Source organism: Gambusia affinis, linkage group LG09, assembly GCF_019740435.1.
Source record: "Gambusia affinis linkage group LG09, SWU_Gaff_1.0, whole genome shotgun sequence".
Taxonomy (NCBI): Eukaryota; Metazoa; Chordata; class Actinopteri; order Cyprinodontiformes; family Poeciliidae; genus Gambusia; species Gambusia affinis.
The window spans coordinates 7,695,549-7,711,600 of record NC_057876.1 but is presented as its reverse complement, the minus strand read 5'-3'; the positions used below and the strand labels follow the sequence as shown (position 1 = coordinate 7,711,600).

At 38.2% G+C, this 16,052-nt stretch overlaps 1 protein-coding gene across 1 annotated transcript in view; it reads left to right on the top strand.

The window, feature by feature from the left end:
* Positions 1–1,391: 1,391 nt before the first annotated feature.
* The window catches only part of si:ch211-153b23.7 (TNFAIP3-interacting protein 1), a 46,379-nt gene continuing 31,718 nt past the window's right edge, over positions 1,392–16,052 (top strand). The window contains exon 1 of the mRNA XM_044127607.1: positions 1,392–1,452. The gene's annotated coding sequence lies outside the window, so the exon portion shown is untranslated. The remainder of the gene's footprint in view (positions 1,453–16,052) is intronic.

Here is a 16,052-nt window from a genome sequence, read left to right as displayed (position 1 = left end):
GATTTTGTGCTTCATTTGTGAAAGAAAAGGAACAAATTTGACTTGTTTTCTAATCTCTGGATGAGAGTTTTGATGTCCGCGATGCAGCTCACTTACTTATCTTTGCACATGGATTAAAGAAGACTTTGAGGTGATGGAGGAGCTGGCAGCTGTGCAGCAAACGAAACGTGCCAAAACAGTGAGTGATTTGTTCACGGAGGTGAATACAGCCATGGACACACTGGGGCTAAAATGGGACAAACTGGTCAGCATTGCAACTGATGGCTGTCCAGATCGGACAGGAGAAAAAATATTGGACTATTGAAGCGGATGCAAGATAAAGTGACTGAAATTAGTTCAAACTAAATCTGTTATCTTCACAAACCTGAAGAGTAACCAGTGACTCTTATATAGATTAAACATACTTTAGCTAGACACAGTTATATCATCTCTATTATACAATGAATCTGTTGAGTGGATGTGTGCTGATCAAAATTAATACAATTTACAAAAAAATGCCTAAGAAACTTATGAAGCTAGTTTTACTACTAAAGATGCTTTCTTACAACAAAGTAGTGAAGTCCTCCTTTTTCATACATGTGTACAAACTTCCATGTAGATTCAAAACATAACCAATACAACAGAGAAAGATCATCATCAACAATTTTGCATTAAGATAGCTCAGATTAATGAGATTATCTTGAAGTCCTGAGAAATGGGGAAAAAAGCATGCAGAGTCATCCTATGCATATTATTTAATATTATACATATTATTTACTTATTAAGCCACTCAAAATGATCATCACACAATTTTTACACACACAAGAACTGAAAATACAACTTAATCAACTTGCCCCTCTTTAACTGAGCATTTTTTTTATTTATCTTTTTTAATAAAAAGGTATTTTAGTAGATTATGAATTTCAATGATACAAAGCTCATTTGGCCTTTATAAAACATTTTACAGAGGAGACCTGTCTAGTGAATTTGCAATAAAAAAGACTCGAGTTAAATAAAAGTCATCTGGGATTTCTATACCAGCAGTAATTATTACATCTATGAACTACATTTTTTTTTATTATTTAATCTAAGAGCTACATTTTAAACATTCTCCTAACAATGGCTCCTGTTTTTTTAGAGCTGATGCAGCCCTAAAAAAAAACAGGAGCAGACGTTTATGAGGCATTTTACTTGTCATGTGGATGTCTAGCTCAGTGTTTCCCACTCCTGGTCCTCAAGGCTCACTGCCCTGCATGTTTTAGGTATTTCCTTGCTCCAGTACAGCTGATTTCAATTGATGACTGATTAACAGGCCTTTGTTGAACTGCAATCAGTTGAATCAGGACATTAAAGCACGGAAACCTCCAAAACATGTAGGACTGTGAGCCTTGAGGACTAGGGTTAGGAAACGCTGGTCTAGCTGGACTGTCACTTGGGCAGGACCCTATCTGAAGGCTGAAAAAGGAAGACAAGGTACGTGTGTGTGTGTGGGTGTGTGTGTGTGTGTGCTCACACACAATACACTGTAGAAGTTAAAAAATAAAAAATTTCAGCATGGTGCTCAAAGTGGGTCCTGGAGGGCCGGCATCCTGCATGTTTTAGTTCTCTCCCTGCTGTTAGTAACATCCTTTTCAGCATGTCAATGTTCTTCTTAGGGCCTTCTAACGAGCCATCATTTGGTCCAGCTGCGTTAAACCAGGGAGAGAACTAAAACATGCAGGAAGTCAGCCCTCCAGGACCAACTTTGGGCACCACTGATCTATGCACATGCCTGGAATTGTACATATATTCAGTGCACAACAGACAGATGTACTGTTGCATTAACCCAGTGCTTCTCTATTCCAGTCCTCAGGCCCCATCTCCTCTGCATGTTTTAGATGTGCCCCTATTTCAGAGCAGCTGATCCAAATGATTGCATCAAGTTCTGCAGAAGCCTGTTAATCACTCATAGATTCAATCCAGGTGTGTAGCAGCAGGGAAACACCGAAAACATGCAGGGCAAGGGGGCCTGAGGACCGGAATTGAGAAACACTGCATTAACCCATTTAATCCCAAATTTTTGGGATTACAAATCTGTGCCGCTGGAAGTAAATTAAGGAAATAAATTCGGATTAAACAAGTTAGGGATGACAGATTAATCCTTTTATTCAACAAAATTGATATAACAATACGGCTTTAAAGAATGATCTAAAAAGTTTTTATACTTATTATTATTGATTGGCAGAAATTAAAGTTTGCTTTCACTATTCTCACAGCAATACGCATTGCAGTCATCAAGTGCTGCAGGCTCATAATAAGGGCCATGAGGTGCAAAATAATAAAATACATTTTCAGTGATTAATAAGCTTCTCTTCCAGCCTGTGGAAAACTGACATCTCTACTCAGTCATGTCTGCAATCTATTAGAAAATATTGATTGTTCTTTGGAAAAATAGAGAGAAAGAAAGAGAGCTGTAGAGAGTAAAAAGTAGAGCAACAAAGAGTTTGAGGAGACAATTGACGGCAAGCATGAAAGGACAGACGGAGAGGGCCAACAACGTTGCTGTCTCTCATCAGTAATTGAAACGTTGAGGGAATATTTGGGACTAACTTGCTTCATGGCTGTCGTTAAACATGCTGCCAGATTTGTCAGAAGACTCTGGAACGCAGCACCACGTGGCTTCGGGTGCCAACACTCTGGATGTGACCCTGAGTCTTTGGTGCTAACCAGACATACAGCGTCTGTTCTGACAGTGACTGAGTAAGTGATGGTGAGACACAGGCAGTGTTGGAAAGGTTACAATGGATCCACAGGCGATAGACAACAGAACGAAGAACACGTAGTGAAATTGGCCCAGCAAAGACATCACCTCCTAAGGAAACTGAAATAAAACTGAGACTCTAATGACTGTATGTAGTCTAACTGAGAAGCACAACTTGTTTATTCATTGTGGGCCTTTGCGTGAGCTGAGCTCATGGAAATGTAATGGGGAACCCCTGGTGTGGTGGGTGGACTGTGTGCTCGTCTGTATCTTTGTGTGGTGAAGCTTTAGCCTCTGGTTTAACTTTGGATTTTAATTCTTACAGACAAGTGTGACATTGCATGGTGAGCTGAGCCTGCATTGTTCAGTGACATTGGGCCATGAGTTGTTTTTTTGTTGTTGTTGTTATTTTTGTTTTTTTTCCACACCTGATGTGTAGAATAATTCAGTGCTCTGTTTTAAACAAAGTCATAAATGTAGTGGTTTTAACTTATATAAGGCACACAACAAATGCGAATTGATATTCCTTGAGCATTGCGAATGAAGGCTGAACAACATGTTACAGCTCAGTATAAAAGTTCAACCAGTTCACCTGTTACTGGAGTTGCTGCTGGAAGAGAAGGTGAATTGTTTAGAGGTCTGCTGAAACCAGCAGGGAGGTAGTGATGTGTAATGGGCAGACAAAACAGCAGCTAGAGTTGGCCAGAGGGAACACGCAGGGTCAGAAAAACATGATGCAGGGGGTAGATGAAAATAAGTGAAGGAAGGACAGCTTCAGCTAACATAGCAAATATAGAAAATGGTATCGAACTTCCATTAACACCACTGACCCATCAACAACTACATTAGTTAATGACTGATTCAGACGCAGGCCCCTTCGAGTCTCATAAGCTTTTTCATGTTTATTTATTTTTTTTTATGGTGAATTTAGTTCTCCACTGATCCCAAATCTCGTACATTAACACGTTTGCACAAAGTATGCATTTTTTTCAAACTTGTGTTTTCAACTAATTGCATCTGAAGCTCATGTAGACAACATCATTCACGTTGATTTACCAGCATAAATTGTTATAGCTGAATAATCATTGGATTTATTATCCAGATATTTGTTCAACTGTGAAATCATGAAACTGAGCAACAGAGAAACACAGCCATCCGTCAAAATAGTTATTTAAAATGGAAGGTCATTATTAACGTAAGTGCAGCACATTGTAAAGTATGTTATTGATTTTTTTCTTTCCAGGTCTTTATGTTCTTTGTGTACCAACATTTAGATTTTTTTGTCTCTTGTGTTTTTTACTCTTTAGTAGCTGGACAGGAATAAGGAAAGAGAGAGAAAGAGAAGACTTGTAGTGAATGGCCTGCAGCCGGGAATCAAACTAGAGCTACAATCTGTAGCCTCAGCATACGATGCGTCTGCTCTACCACTGAGCTACGTAGCGCCTCACATTTAGATGTTTTTAAAAAAGCATTTCTTATCATTTTGATATTATTCAAGATAAAAACAAGTGCAGACAGGGGTGTGCTGTAGCGCGACCCACATTTGGAGGCCTTCAGTCCTCGACGTGGCGGTCGCGGGTTCGATTTCCGGACCCGGCCGACGTTTGCCGCATGTCTTTCCCCCTCTCTTTCCCCCTTTCCTGTCAGCCTACTGTCATATAAGGGACACTAGAGCCCACAAAAAGACCCACTGGAGGGAAAAAAAAACTAAGTCCAGACAGTAAACTTACTCTTAAAGTACATTATACCAAACAAAAATAGTCATGTAAATGTAAGTAACTAGTTGTTGTCTCCCTCTGAGCATAGACAACATTGGTATTCTTATGAGCAAGCTTAATGTGATTGGCAGGGATTAATTATCATTTAGCTAACATCTAACAGCATTACTCAAACTGGCATGGTTTGTTTGGGAAAAACTGCAGTTTTTAGCATTTTGCTGGCTCTGGCTGTTCTGCTGCCATCATTCTAAACCAGACCTACTCAGCAGCATATCTTTCCTCTCTGGCCCACATATGTAAGGCCGATGTTATGGGTCCGCTCAACACATTGCATTTAAAGACTGATCTGAAAAACATGCTACAGCATCTCAGTAAGGGCATTGTGTCATTGTGTGTGGATGAGACGAGCGAGTTTCTTAATCATGCTGTCAATATAACTCTGGCAGGATGTTCTGTTGTAAACTATGGATAAAGATTTGATGACAATTATTGCAAGTTGTAATTGTGGGAAATCAATGGCAAGATTCACATTTACGCTTCTACTGTTTGTACAGCAATTTGTTGACAGACCGGGATGAAGTCCTTCTGAGTAATACATCTATATAATGAGTTTCATTTGGTGAAAAGGTAAAGGTGCCAGTCTGGCTTTAAAAGCCTGGACTGGCTTGTTGTGCAACAACAACTGTGCTGGAAATTCAGTGTCACGATGACTCAAGAGATGACATTTGAAGTTATGCAACAAGGAAGGGATGCAGCGACCGAAATGACAGTGTAAAACTCATATTGTTCAAATGTCCTCAGACATTAAAACAGAAGATATACTTGTTTAAAATGATCACAGTCAGCTCAAATAATTGCATCTGGAAAGTTACGTTGAATATTTTCTCCTGGTCTAATTTTTTCATTTCTGAACAGCTTATCGAATGAGCTGGCATATAAAGTGGAAATAAAATAAAATTTTCTGTTCAACTTTCCTTGGCGTCTCTGCATGTAACCCATAACACTTGAGATCAAGGCTCTATTGGAATCCTGCAGATGCTTTCAAGTCTGTCTGCCGTCATGTCTCTGTCATGCTGGAGAATAACATTTGGAATCAGACACCTCCCTGTTGGTACTAAATGATGCATGTCTGGACACCTGCGAAGCTGGCAAATGCATAGATAAACATGTGTAAATGTTGTGCAGAAAGAGATACCCTCTGACATTTGTTGAGCAGCATGTAAATGTATTTAGCTAGAGGGTCCTAGGGAGTATTTGAAGCCAATAAAAAAAATGCAAAGTGACAGCTGCCATTTAGGTGGCAAAGTAAATTGTTGCAACATGCAGACGTGATGTCATTGGCTGAAACCACAAAACGCAATAAACCAGACGAGGTGTCTGGGAATTTAAAAGCCATACGTGTTAATAACAACTCTTATTTATGTTGAGTGTGTTTAGAATGACTTTGACTTTCAGGGCCCCAAAAAGCCGTTGATTCTCCTCCTGGAGAGACACTTCTGTTCTGTCCAGTATTTATGTCCCCATCGCTCTGCTCTCTTTGTGCATCACAGCCAGATGGATTGTGTGTTTGATTGTGTGTTTTAAGGAGTACAACAGGTTTTCTACCCGGTCTGCTGCAGTATTTAATGATTACAAATTAGCATTCATCAACATGTGCATCACAGCCAGATCTGAAAGCTAAATGACATTTAGAAATTTTCTTGTTAGATAATTCACATCTATCCTTCCCGGTTTGGTTTCTTTGTCCATGCCTCCAGTGAAGTATAAATACCAGTTTGATGATAAATGGTTAGTGTAAGTTTTGTTGTGCACTGTTATTTATTAGTGCTCAACTTTGGTGAGCCTGTGTGGATTGTAGTTGCAGTTCTTGGTACTTGGGTGTCCTTGAGTTTCCTCCTGACAAGAGTGGCACCCTGTACACTGGTTTCCTGCTATATATCCTTGTGTTTTGACAAGTTGTTTGTCCAGAGATGACATTTCTCATATCTCTCTTGTACTGAGAGGTTATTTGAGTACTGTTATTTTTCTATTATCTCAGGTAAGTCTACCCCTTCTTTTGTGACCCCTGAAAGAGGTATTTTTTTTGTAAACACAAGTGCAACTCAACTGGATGTTTTTTCTGCTACGGACTGTTCTCTGTGAACTCGAGAAATGGTTGTGTGTAAAAATCCCGCACATCAGATAGGGAAATGCTCAGACCAGCCGGTTATCAAGAAAATCGGCTTTCAAATGTTCTTAAATTCAATTTTTTTCTTAGTCTAATGCTCAACTTAAACAGCAGCAAGTGATCTTTACCCTATGCGGTTATGCATAATAAAATTAGCGAGCAAAACCTTCATTTTAATAGCGTAAAATGTCCCAAAACAAATGGAACAATTCATTTAAGGATTAGGGTTAGTCTTATGTCATCACAAGAATACTGGAGCCAGAATTATCATTCTGGTCATTCTGGCTCCAGTATTCTGTACCAGATTTTCTAAATTCTGGTACATAATTTAGGAAATCTTTAGCAATTAAAACAAGTAAATCAATCTCATGCTGTATTTTCATGTGCCTGAGTTCCCTCCCACAATTTTAACACTTCAAACTTTTGGTTGTGTGTTGATTCTAAATTGGACCTTGGTTTGGCTTTCTTTATGTGTCTGTCTCTGTCTTAGACCCTGTGATGGACAAGAACCCTGTCGTGTTTTCTGCCTCTCACTCTTCGACATTTGGGAAAGAATCCTCTCAAAAATCCTGACTATCACAGTCGCTGACATCGGTTGTTGAAAACATGGAGATTGAAAAGAAATCTTCACCCATTCAGAGAGGTTTCTAGCATTTGCTTGCGGTGATTTGTATTCTTTGAGAAGAATTCAGAGTTTGCAATCCCAGATTTTAGTTTCTTTTAAAAGACCTTCAAACAGACCCTCAAACTGATTAATTTAATCAATCTTTTGAAACATTTGATGTGGTTATCCAACGTCTAATTCTTTCTCTTGAGGCCTTTCTTTCTGAAATTGACTTGCTCTGACGCATCTTGCCAACCCTATAATCACCGTGTAATTTATTACCTTCGATATCTGCAGTGGCTGTACAGAATTTTTGTGCTTCTGCCTTGTTGCTAAAATGTATCATCCAAATTAAATTGACTTGACTCAAGTAGTGTACTGCATTCTCAAAGAATTAAACTTTTTTTTTAAAGTTTATTTGATAGGGACAGACACATCAATGAAGACAAACTGAACAAAACAGCAGTCCCATGTTTGCGTCAGTGCAATAGCAACAGCTAATTTGCAGCACTTGTCCCTAGATGGACAATATTATTTTTGCTTTCCTTGTACCACACAATACTTTACAAGGAAGATGTAAAGTTGACTGATGATTTCTTACAAACTTGGAATTACCTTGGACTGTTTCCTGCTATTCTTCATTGAAGCTATATAGCATCGTTGTCTATGGCAAGCAATTTGATCGAAAGTGTTTTGACAGACTTCTTGCATTCTTCTGCTTTTATGTCATACATTTTTTCCCTAAACGCTGCCTTCCCCAGTTGCCAACTTATCAAGGATTAATGCTCTTTCATCCCAATTACTAATATGATTGATTGTCTGGTGCCTCTGCCACATGCACCAATCAAACTGTAGAGGGAGTTGCAGTCATGTCATAGAAGTGCAAATAATGCATTAGTCAAGGCAGCCTGTCACTTCCTTGGGGAGTTACTGCTGTGTCTTTGCATTTATTGGTTGAGCCTGTGCATTGACATTTGATCCCCATTTTAGCACTGCGTTGATCAAATGTTTGCTTAAGGAGATAAAGTTTACTTGTTTACAGATGCTTCTGTTAATTCATTTTCAATTAGACTGATGTGCACCATATTTTAGGTCCTTTAAAGGATTTATTTTGTTTTCAGTTTCTCTCCCTTGGATATAGATGTATTGATTCCTTGCTATTCTTTAGCCATTTTTATATCCTACTATTTGTAGGATATAAAAGGATATACATCTTCAAAGGTTTTTACTTCCTTGCTAATCTTTTACTTTCATGTCTCCATTGTTGAAAGGGCCGCAACAACCATTTGCTAAAAATGGGAAAACAACAACAAGTCTGCAACAACAAAGCCCACCTTTTATAGAGATGAAGCCAGCAGCAGTAGAGAACCTCAATAGGTGTGGAGTAGAACTCATCACTGTTGAAATACAGTGCTGTAAAATTTGTTGGACATTTTTCATTGTCACTCCTGCTGCAAAAACCATTCTCAGGGCAAGTCCAGTCATCTGTTCTGTCTCAGCAATCTTCATTATGACCTGTCCAATGTTTGCCAATGATATGAAATGATGTGCTTCAGAAGAGCACAGTCTCAGGGTGGTTTCAGCCTACATCCTGTTGGGCGGATGGTCGCGTTGACTGCCGGTCACTGCTAATTCAGACTGTGGAGCTGCGAAGTCGGCTTACTCTTGGTGCTTTGGGCGGTCACTGCTTTACTTGGCGGCACAAGGCATAACTGCAGCAGGTTGACTTTTACGTGTGCTGCATTATGCCACAGAGATCATGCAGAGGTGGCCAGACGTCCTAGAGTAATGTATGAGGGAAGATATTCTCTTATCGCTTTTAAGTCTGCTTTGTTTCTCATTTTTTATCATGAGGTGACAGGATGTGACTTTATTACTGTTTGACGTTGATTGATTATTTCTTAACTGAAAAACTATTTGGATTAATTATCCGCTTCAAAAACAGAAAGTTGAGTTTGATTTACTTGTTTTATACTTTTAAGATTGGTATGATTCCTAGCTTTAAAGAATGACAAGACATTTTAAATAAATAAAAAAACACATTTTGATGTATTTAAAGTGTGTGCATGGAGGCGTTCACATAACCATTGCGCTTTAAAAGTATTCACACTACCCCTTTTGTCATGTTAGAAAATAATTAGACGCAGGATTGCATTTACAACTATGGAAACTTTGTGTTTGTGATTGCAGAAAACAGGAAGGAGTCATTCAGGGGGACATAGGTACTCAGCTTTCAGACATATGAAGACATGTAGCCTGTCAGCACACACCTTTATGTTTGACTGAACAGCTTTCTCAGCTTTTTATTTATTCAGCTAAGCTGTGTCGTCCTCAGAAAGTGACCTTGTCGTTTTTATATTTGTCTCATTTTTTTGACGTTCTATGGGATCACACCTTTCACATTAGCACACAGAGCAGCTACTGCGCTGCTCCTTTTGCAGATTTTATTTTATTTTTTCTTTCCCCAACACCACACACACACTGTGACAAACTGAGAAAGTAAAACCTCACTTTCAGAGCTACGTCACAGCTTGCAGAATGCATGACCCACCTTGCCATTATCCCTACGCAGAAATAATCGGAGTGTCAGATGTTTCATCATTCATCCAGTTTCCATCTACATGTAGAATTCAGATGTATGTCTGTAATGGTGGAGATAATTTTAGTTCCTGTATGAAAAGTGTAATTATGATGGCTATGATCTGAGGGGAAAAATGAAGTTTCAGACTAATGGTTTTTGTAGATCTTCTTCTTGAAATGTGCTACTCAAGCTTTAAGATAAGAGCAGAGACCTTTTATTCAGCTAATGATGTTATCCTTTAATGTCAACAGGTTTTATTCACTACGGTAAAGATTGGCAGAACAAAAAGAGCCATGCAAGTTTTTCTTTCTAAACACTCCTGTCACACTCATTTCCATTTTAGAGTATTGAAAAGCATGAGACATATGTTACACATCTTAAATATCTCGTATTATATACGTATATCTATATATAAAGTAAATGAAGGGGATCTTGTAGTTGTATATGTGTCACTTCCTGTACAAAGTACATGTGCATTGGGATGAAGTGTGTTGGATTCTTATGTTTTCTGCCACATCAGGAAGTGAATTGTTAGTTTTTCCTCCACAGTTTTAAAATAAACTTTCATATTTTTCTCAACGTGAAGTGAGTGTCGTGGTCAGAAAGTAGGCCAAGCTGTCAGTTCCATTTCAAGCATCAAGCAAGCTGAGGTAATGAGTCAGTCATTAGCCATCCAGAGCAAACTTTTTTTTTTTTACAGGGTCAATATGATATTTTAAGTACACAAGGCATGTGGTGTGTGATGAGGTGCATATGTGAGCCAACAGGCGTGCAATTCTTTTTATGCTACAGTGTCAAATGGAATGGTGATGGCACTTTGTCTATGGCTGTGAAACTAAAAGAAAATGTGGAAATCCTCAGTAGAAAGAAGGATGCATCCACACAACAGATGTAATGGGATTTCTACTTTTCTGTGTCACATGCAGTGATGGAGTAGAAATGTTTCATCGGTTGAAATGAGCCATTGTGGGTTGAGCGCTTTTGAGACTGAATGTTCTCCAAGGAAACCTTTAACCAGGGTAATTGGAGTTTAAAAATGGAAAAGATTTTGCAGATTTCCATGTCATCGTCTCAAAATGATGTTATTCATGTTAACTATAGAAACTTCTTTACACGAGGTATCTGATTTGTAACAATAAATGTGCATTTTAGCCCTTCCTTCGCTCCTGAAGGAGACTGAGAAGTTTGAAAAACACATGCCAACAGGTCTTGAAACTGAGAAGTAGAACCAGAGGATTTGACAGAGAGGTACATGCAGCCTGTTAGACCGACAAGCGCACTGAGCCTTTATCAATCAAACAGGCCCCATCGGTTGGCTCTGCATTATGGTGAACAAAAAGGCCTATAATATCTAATTAGACTGACTGACACCAATCACAGGTTAGCCAGAGCACCGGGGACTGACTGTTCACAAAGCTATAGATGCTACATGTAACCCATCGATGGCAACATTACATTCAGTCAAAACAATGGTCTGAGAAAGCTCTGAGGGCATCAATGTTTAACCAAGCAAACTGGCGGCCAAAATGAGCTTGTCCTGCTTTATCCCCCAAGAGGAGCAACTCACTCCAGCAGACTAATTGCATTACATTACTATGCAGAGAAGTAATTTACACTGTATTCCTTTGATACCACATGTGAAGAAAAGAGAGCACGTGCTCCCACATGCCTCTTGAACTATTAGGAGCTATCAAACGAACGCCACAGATTGGATACTTTCCTAAAATGCTCCACATGTCTAGGACACATTGATTCAAACTGTGTAAATTTACAGCAAGAGCTAGAAACATTATGTTTCGTAATGTTAAAGCATATTTTACTACTGAATATTTAAACATATTTAAATCAGGGCACACAAGCGATGAGATTTGTGCACACATTGTTACAGTAAGATCTTAGCATCAATATTCTCTGGGCTTGTGGTCCAAAATAAATGTTTGGATTTTAAATTAAAATTGAAATGCAAAGCCACTGTGCAAATTTGCTGACTCGATTGGTGTTTCATATGCCTAACTAAACACTAAAAAACTGGATCACTTGTAAATGTCACACAGGAAGCTGAGCAGAATAGCAGAAGCTAGATAATAAGTGTCTCCCAATTACGGGACGAGATCAAAGCACTGCGTTTCATAGACAACTATATATTTTTGGGGTTTATTATAAATATGTGGGTATTTAAAAGCTTTTTTTCTTTGGGGCTACATGTGGTTGTGTGAATTCTTTCCTGAACAGAGGGTCTTTGCTGGAGGGTGTGGTCCACCTGGTGCAGTCTTCATATATTGACAGCAATCTTCTCTTTCTTGTGTCTTTGATGAAGTTTTTTTTTTTTTTTCCAACTATTCATTGACTGATAATCAACCATTTATAACAGAGTCAATCCTAAACTAAGTGTTTTCTCCTAGTTGCTAAAGTAATTAAGCTTTCCTTGCTCCATCACCCTCTGTTCCAAAAACAAACCAGACATGCCGGCTCCACCCAACTTACCACCATAATCACATAACATGATGTAAAGGCTTATCTCCCTTTGAATGTGGATGAGCAGTGAGTCTCGTTTGTTCTCCTCAGTACACGATGGAGCTCCTTAATGTGTCTCTGGGAAGGAAAAAAAAAAAAAAACGTAGCCAACCTGCAGGTAAGAATACATGAATGAAATAAATAGCTCATTACCGAGCCTCTGCAGAACGTGATGAGATGCTGAGGGGTTAATTCTGCCATTGGCTTCAGGTGTGTTGGTGTGTGTTCATCCCTCTCCAACTGGAAAGTAAAAGCTGTTATCTTCCTCTCCATTTTGTTAGCTTGTCAGATAAGGGTATTTGCTAAAGAAGAAGCATTTTCTCCCACTCAGACATGCAGTCACATTGCACAGTAAAGCAGCTCATCCCTTGGGACGCTAATATTACATTTCTAAAACAATGGCATTAAATAAATTTGTATGCGCCGTACAAACAGTGGTTTGCTGCTGCATTGGCTTTTAAAATGTAATTTATTTCACCTTTAAAGCTAAGCAAAATGTGAAAATGATGGCCTTGTTGTTGAATGCACGCATAATACAAAGCAGTCTACAAATTTGAATTTTTGTTCTTTGATGCGGCGATGCTTTACGACATGAAATGTAAACACTGCTTAGATTTTCTTAGATTTCATAGGGAGCAAAGATAACACCTCAGAGGGAGATCCATCTCCAGATCGTTTGCATTTAATGGTCACATACAGTACAGACCAAAAGTTTGGACACACCTTGTAACTGAGTTCAGTTAGAAGGTGTGTCCATACTTTTGGTCTGTACTGTATATCTTTGTTTCCTCTCTCAATAGACATTGAGAAAGAATTACTCTTTCATACTATGTGAATAAAACAAAGATAATAAGAAAATGAGATAAATGCAGCTTTTAAGCTACAAAGATTTTTGTTTCCAAGCTTGTTGCACAAACGGAAGGCAGAAAAACCGTCTCCCTGGTGTTAAAAATTACACTGCATTGTGCCAAAACAACTTAGAGTAAGACAAACATGCTTTAAATTCACTGGCCATTGTGAAAATAGCTTTTGTTTCTCTATTTTTTTCCTGGAGCTGAAAACTCCAAGTAGGGACTGTTTTTTTGGGGGGTTTTTTTTGTTTTTTTGGGTTGTTTTTTGCAGTACTTCAAGAGAAAGGCCTCAAAGAAGAGTGACTTTCCATCAGTTGTTGAAACACACAACAGCTGCCACAGTGAGATTGTTTCCAAGATGAACAGTCACCTGAGGCTCTCATCAGCTCACCTTTGACAACTTGTGCAGTTTGGAGACTCTTCTTTGCTGTCAGTTAGAAATAAACCAACTTCAGTCCTGAAAAAAAAATATTCAGCTGAGCTGTAAGAAAACAGAAAAGGGTCCGGACTAAATGGTAGTAGGTAGTAGGGAGGTTCTGTGACTTTTATTCACATTTAGAGATAAACTAATATTTTCTCTGAGCTCTAGCTAAAAGAGGTGAAGCAACGATTTTCTGCTCTTATAGTAATGAATGTTTTATTCCTTGAAATTATGGAAATTTAATTTCTTGGGAGTGATCATAGTGCCCTGCAAAAACCAGTATCTCATGACTTGACAAAAATCACATGAAATGCTTGAATAACAGCCATGTTGGAGCTACATATGTTGTCAGTCAGGCAGCATTTTGTTTTTAAGTTGACATCACCACAACCACAGAAAATAGACATAATGTCTGATTCTCACATCTAGTTTATTTATTATTAGCACTACTTTAAAAGTTTGTATTAAAGTTTTAAGAGTTGTAAATAGAACTGAATTTGACCTCTGACCAAACCCGGATTTACAATGAGTGACCTCTTTCTGGTAAAAAAAATAAATAAAAAATAAAATAACATAAGGGAGTAGCACAAATAGCACTAGTAGCACAAATAAGTGGTTCCCCTCCAGAACAGTTGGTGGCAGCATTTAATTTATGAATTAAAAGTATTTCTCTTGGAGGCAGCAGGATAAATGTGGAGATTTTATCAGTCAAAAGGGAACCATGTGATATATTCATACTCATGTATAAAATGGGTTTAAAAGGGTACAAATTAATGGCTGATTTGCATAAAACATCCCATGGTACATTTTATTTACACCCCCCAATAAAAGTATTTCAAAATTACCTAAATTATAAAGGTGCAAAAAAGTGAAGGGATGAAATGAGTCGTTTCCTGTTTGGCTTTTTGTCTTTTCACATAGTCCTTTTGTTTACTGGTAGACCGATGTTTTCTCAGTGTTTTCCTCCTTCTGCCCTTCTTTTTGGAGTTTACTGTATTTGTGAAACAGTGTTGGTTTTGCAGCCCCTGCACTGCTTTCCTTTTTTTGCTGTCCAAACAGGAAAATAAAAATGGCAAATTGACCTTTCTGCTGTGAATGCCTGTCATCTACACACAAAAAGAAATCCAAAAGACGAGGAGAAAATTTCAAAAGGGCAAGAAAGGACTGCTGGAACATTTGATATTTTGCAACTTATAAAGCAAGAATGGGAACAAAGTTTTCTTAAAGAGAGTAAACTAAAATACATGGAAAACAACAAAAAAAAGAAATAACTAAGACTGGCAACATAAAGGGGTGAAGTCAATGTGGCAACACATTGACAACAATATTAAATCATCAAGCCAAGATGTAAGATGGACTCCTGCCAAGAGAAACTAAATGTTGCTTTTGAAATAAAATAAAAGTACTTTATTGTCATGGTCTTCAGGTGGTTGAGTTTTGACTTTCTTTTATCACTTCCTTTTTTATTTATGTTCAATAGGTCTTGCTATATTAACTTCATTTGCCTGTGTTCGTTATTATTTGCCGTAGTAGTTTTTGTGTTTTCTTCCTTATTCAGTTTAATTTATTTCTTTTAGATGGTTGCCATGTGTTTTCCTCTTTGGGAACATAGATCCTTGAGTTTTAGTTCAACATCCTCTGTGTTAATTAATCTCCTCCTTCAGTTTCAAAGTTTTCTCCCCGCTTCATATTGATTAATTCAGCAAGTACTTTGGACACTTTCCAAAACTGCCTCAGTATTTACCCTCCTGGTTATTCGTTGGTCACATCTAGATTCTTTTGTCCTTTTGCCTGTTTTTATGTTCATGCTTTTTGTCTTGGTTACAAGACCTGTAAGTTTTTATTTTTATCTAAACCCTCAAAATGTCATTTACAAATGACTTCCTCCGCTTTGGCCCTGCCTTATTACATAAAGGTGGCCGAGTCCACTTTGAATGTCTCCAAGTTATAGAGCAATTCTTTTGAAATGAGTGAAACTTCATCAGTGCAGACAGAGCCCCTGCATAGCACAGCATGAGATTGAACAATGTTTTTATTAGGTAACTGCTGTGTCTGTGGCAGCCCTGGAGCTCAAATTGTGGATGTTAGATGTCTGTAGAAGGGAAACACTGAAGCATTTTTAACTTGAACATATTTCTTTGCGATACAACACAGGTGAAAAAAACTTTGAAGGTGGTATTAGATTAGTAAAAACGTCAATGGCATACAAACCGCTGAGCTGAAAATTTTAACAATCCATAAAAAAGGTCAAGTGTATGTTCAGTTAGATGTAACCAAAAGAACCCCGGAAAAGGTTTTCTCTTATCAAACTGATTTGAGTTCTGAAGCAGAAAATTAATAAGTCTGATTTATAATTGTTTATTCAGGAACTGTTATCTATCATAAGACACCTGCTGCACTCGATTGGCCAGATAAGTTGTCTGTTGCAAAATAGTAACACAGATGCCAAATGCCTTGTAGAGAGTATCTCCCCAAAC